We start from the raw sequence: 5,569 nt of genomic DNA on the forward strand, positions 1-5,569 counted from the left end.
GCTCTATCCGTACTTCCCAAGTACCTGACCGTAGCCAGAGGCCTGCAGTGCCTTATAGCGAGAGCCTTATACCCTCCCGTAAAAGAGAAAGCTTACCTTCAAGTCCCTGTTCGGGCGCCACTTGCCGCGGTCCAGCCGCAGCAGAGGGAACGGGCTTGAAGGTGTGGAGGGTCGTCGGCGCGAGAAGAACACCAAGAGACAGCTTAGAGAATTTTCCTCTGAGAAGAGTTGCTTAGATTTATTTTTGCTTAACTGATTTTATACCCTTATTTTTGGCAAGGAAACAGGTATCACAGAATCATGGTTGTGTCATGGCTTACGTTTTAGGTAAAGTTACAGGTTCAGGGAAGCAAAGCGAAAGTACACGTTTTGATTTTCTTAGGAACACTTGCACAAGATTTGAATAGCAGCAAGATATTGGCTTAAACCACAGACATTGTGTTTGCAGTTTTCTGAGTTTAGACTTTCTTTTCCTATTATTCTACAGGTGAGGCAATATGTCAAGACCTATTTTAATCTGGTTAAAGGTTAGCTTGTTTTGATTAAAAGGTTACATTGTTTACTTAGATTTTTTATTGTTTTATAGCAATGGACCGGTGCCGTGGTGGGGAGTAAATTTCTAGGATGGCTCAATGCAGGGTTTTTTAATTGTAAGTGTTTACTTTCTATGGGGTACTTTTCTGTGACTTGTTCTAAAAGCACTTCTGCCTGCTGTATCTGCAGCATGACTTGCTTAATGGGGGTGTCCCAACCTAAATTTTTTCCAAACAGTTAGTTATTAACAAGGTTTTGCAATTTGTACAATTTGTATCATTTTTTCCAATTCTTTTGCTTTCTGATTCATTTTGATATAATGCTTGGAGCACAACCAGCAACAAGAAACACACAATTAGTGTCGTTAATCCCAGTATTTTTCTATTACACCGTTTTATGCCTCGTCCTCTTTTGGGGCGTTGAAGGCCTTGCCACCGCCCTTCCTTCCAGGGAACTGTGTCAAACCGGGGAGGAAAAAGAGGACGCGGCAGATAGTCTCATTCAGAAACACACTAAACCCTGCTTTAATCTTCATTTGTGGCTTCTGTAAAGAAATGGTATGATCCAAGTTGTTATAGTCCTGGAGATGAATTGTGATATTCTCCTTAGAAATTTGTGTAAGTCTCAGCACCTCAGCTAAAGCTTCTAGTAAAATTTAGCTGTTAGGCTTTATCACTAAATTTGGTTGAAATAAGAAAGACACATTCTAATAACCAAAAAAACAACCTGAATCATGACCAAATCAAAGTTGCACCTTTTTAACTTAACATTAAAGAGGTGGAACTGGAGGGCCTTCTGCATATGATTCTGCTTCCCTAATCGGTGTTACCAAGAACTTTTTCCCAGTGTCTCCCCAGGTGCCATTTGGTGTCTGTATTTCTTCCCATTCCATGGCCCTGTCTCCCAACAACTGCCTTTGCAAGATCGTGCCCAGGCTCAATCGATTTGCCAAACTACATGTGCTCTTGCTCCCACTGGGGGCATACTTACATCTGTTCCAAGATTTTTCTCTGAGATTACACTACATTTTCCCAGGGGCTGTGACAAGAAAGGAAGTGTATGAGACTCAGAAGAGGGAGCCTTCTGCAAGGCAGGGCTCCCTGGCCTCAGGAGGAGGCAGGTGGGTCCAAGCAGCTCATAGAAGGGGCCAAGAAGCATACGACAAGGCAGGTTGAGCTATTTATCTTTCTTAAAGCCAGAGCTTCACAGTTGTAACTATTTTCCTCTTTTCCAGTTATCCACATGTTAAAGATGTTGTGTGGGCAGTAGAATCACATCAAAGCTAAGGAAAATCAAGATTGAGGACCATTATCCCTTAAGTTCTGTTTCAGAAAAAGCTGCTCAACATTTCCAGAGGGCGATATGGCAACTACAATATCGGTCAGGATAATAAATTGCCCTTTGGTTAGAGACACTACTGCCACCCCCCAAAGCTGTTTGTTTTACAAACATTCTTGAAATGCAACCAGGGCAGAAGTTGATACAAGCTACAATAAAGAAAGAAAGAAAGAGAGAGAGGGAGGGAGGGAGGGAGGGAGGGAGGGAGAGAGAGAGAGAGAGAGAGAGAGAGAGAGAGAGAGAGAGAGAGAGAGAGAGGGAGAGAGAGAGAGAAAGAAAGAAAGAAAGAAAGATAGAAAGAAAGATAGAAAGATAGAAAGATAGAAAGATAGAAAGAAAAATAACCTGAGGCACCCATGAAGAATTTCTCACAATAGGGTGTAAATTTTTGCTTAAAAATGGAAATAATCTATTCTCCAAACAAAAAGACCCATAGAAAAATTTTTGACAAGTCAACTAACTTTTGCTGTGTGGTTTGTAGGGTTGCTAAGGACTAAAATAGTCAGGAAGTGATAGAATTCCCAATAGACATCAGAGAAAAGTCAGCTCCAAGTGTAGGTGACATTAAACTGGGTGAGGCAATGAAAACAAATAAAAATAAAAACCAAGCTATGAAATTTTCAGAATCATTTGAATTTGTTAACCCTTTAGGAAAAATTAAATCTTACCCATAATACAATAAATCACTTAAGAATAATTTGCTGATCTAAATTTTAAAGATAAAGATTATGCTTGTAGAAGAAAACAAAGGAGAACAACTCCATGGCTTTAAAATAGGAAAATATTTTTTATAAAAAGAAAATATAAAGGACAAAATCACAAAATATATTATACTAAAATTAAGATTTTCTCATGAAAACACAGTGAGACATAGGCAATGAAAGAGAGAGAGGAGGGTTACTGGAAGAGAAGAGGAAGAATGGACACCAGGAAAGTATTTCTATATAGCATGTGAAAAGAAGTTTTACAGACCAGTAAGGAAAACACAGAGAACATAATAGAAAAAAATATGGGCAAAATGAACTAGCAGACACTAAAAAACAAAAACAAACACAATTTTACCCAATGTGTAGTAAACATGTGAGATGTTCTCAATCTCCTTACTAAACAAGGGGGTGCAAATAAAGCCACTACTTGCTACCATCCCAAACCTACCAGGCATGAAAATGACAGAATGTTTCAAATGTTGGCAAAGATATGGATATAGCAGCAAATTCACACACTGCTGGTGGGTGTAAAAATTGGTACACACATTTTGCAAAACTTTTGTCAGTGTCTCCTAAAGGTGACCTGCAAACATATGATGCAACACTTACATACTATGTACATACCCAACAGAAATACATACCTGTGTCAGCAAAACATTTTCTAGAATTTACATGCAGTGCTATTCCTAACAGCCCCAAACTGAAAAACGCTCACATATGCAAAAATAGAATGAAATATTCTGGTATCTAATCCAGGAGCTTCATACAGAAAGTGTTCAGTTTTGTAAACTTCTCTGAGATGTTCACTTACAGCTTGGACATATACTTTATTTTATATTTTAGAAACATCAGAATAACTTTTAAGAAATGGTTTATGTCATGTCAAGCTATTTTTCTTATATTACCAAAGTAGAAGTTAAGGTATTAAATAACTAATACTGTGATTAGTTTACAATTGTAGGCTGTAATATTTAGGTTAAAAACTGAAGGATAGGGTATCAACTTCCAAAGAAAAAGGGGCTAATGCAGAAATGTTTAAAAAATTAACAGAGATGTCAGACAGATCAATTAAGAAAATAGAACAAGTGTCACAAAGAAAAGACAATCAGGTGATAAATTTAATTCCAAATATATCCATTATTAACAGACTAGTTTCTCCTGTTTACAGTATTTGAGGATTCGTATTCATTTGGATATTTTTTCCAGAGTTGCAAAAACATAAAGACTAAAGTATAACAATGAAGAAATATATTTCATGAATTTTAGCCAATTAATTGACTATTATGATTACATAAATAGATAATATATATTGTAAATAAGTAGACACACAGATAAAAATCAGATAAAATAGACTTCAGTATTAATGCTTGCCTTCCATGCAGGAGACCTGGGCTTGATTCCCGGACCAGGTACCCTCCCCCCAAGAAAAAAAGAAAAAAAGTTAATGCATTTATCTTTTTAATTTGTACTATTTTTACATTTCCTAATACACAATTTTCAAATATTACTGCCTGATAGGAAACAATGTGTACAAATGTATGCATATATATTTATATATATATATATATATATATATGTATATATATATATATATATATACATACACAGACACCTAAGCATACACATAGCACAAATTCATACGTATGGAAATGTATGTATTTTGTGCATGCTTCCATTGTCTTGTAGCACATGAGAGCTTCATAATCATGCTTGCATTTCTGTGAGAAGCAAGGGGACAAGCAGCTGAACGTTGTGCCAAGAATTACCATTTACACATATCTGATAGAACTAAGGAATTTTTTATTCCTTCTGCAGGACAAGCTGAGCCCAGATACACTGGAGTCATGACCCAGGAGAACAAAGGGGCTAACATCTGTTAGATGCATAGCAAACAGTGTACCCATCTTCAGCAGCCACAAAGTGGGATTATCAAAAAGAGCAATAAATATCTGGAAGATGGCAGAGGTGGTGTAAAAGAATACAAATGTGATCACCAGTAAAAGGACGGTTTGAGTAGCTCTGGTCTCAGGGGCGGAACTGGGGGAGAATTTGGTGAATGTGTTGGACCCGTTGCTTGTGCCTGTACAGGATGGAAACCATGGAACTGCTGGCAAAAAGCGTGAGTCCCAAGCATAAAGCATCAGGGAATGATAACAATGCAGAGTACAGTGAGCTTGTGATTTTGTCATGAATTATAGAAGAGCAGTACCCTAAATTTTTTCTCTTTTTAATGGTATCATTTCTTCACTTGCCAGGCAGAAACACAGGAAAAATAACATTTACCAGCATGTAGAGGAGTCAACACAGAGATATGCAGAGGTCAACATACTTGGGAGCTTTCACTTTAACCTTTGCCCACCTGGAGTTCCTGGGGCTGATGGTGATGGCCTGGAAGATAATCAAGAGGCAGGTGCTGCCAATGGTCACACCTCTGCCCACTCTGCAAACATAGAAAGAGGCTTGCAGCACTTGATAATCAAATCTGTGAATCTTAACCTGAACCCAGTGATGTAAAGGAAGAGATAATGGTAAAGAAGACAGAAGTTTCCCAGAACTCCAAATACAATCTGGGATATGAACCATGCCTGTTGTCAAATCACTGGAGGACATTCTTCCAGTTCTCTGGCACTGATATCTGTCTTTAGAGCCAGAAGGTTCTGTATGGGGATCAGAGATGTGAACTATATGTCAAATAAATCCAATCTTCTCCATTTACCATTAGTGCCCACTAAGAAATATTTGCATTATGTTTATCTTTTATTAAAAGTTTTCCTATAGTTGAATGTATAACATTTAAAGTACATTTTTTAATGAATGAATCACTGCTGTGAAGACTGTACATGTGATAACTTCTTCATTCTTCATAATCTATGAGATGGGCACTTGTTTAGCTTTTATTATAAGGACAAGGAGAACTTAGGCACAGGGAGATTTGTCTACATTCACATGCTGGTTAGGGGCAGACTGAGACTTGAACTGGGTGTGCAGTG

At 37.8% G+C, this 5,569-nt stretch overlaps 1 pseudogene; it reads right to left on the reverse strand.

Moving 5' to 3' along the window:
- Nucleotides 1–4,348: 4,348 nt before the first annotated feature.
- On the reverse strand, nt 4,349–5,189 carry LOC143660138 (vomeronasal type-1 receptor 2-like; annotated as a pseudogene).
- Between the last annotated feature and the right edge of the window lie 380 nt (nt 5,190–5,569).

This window comes from Tamandua tetradactyla, chromosome 16 (genome assembly GCF_023851605.1).
Source record: "Tamandua tetradactyla isolate mTamTet1 chromosome 16, mTamTet1.pri, whole genome shotgun sequence".
Classification (NCBI taxonomy): domain Eukaryota; kingdom Metazoa; phylum Chordata; class Mammalia; order Pilosa; family Myrmecophagidae; genus Tamandua; species Tamandua tetradactyla.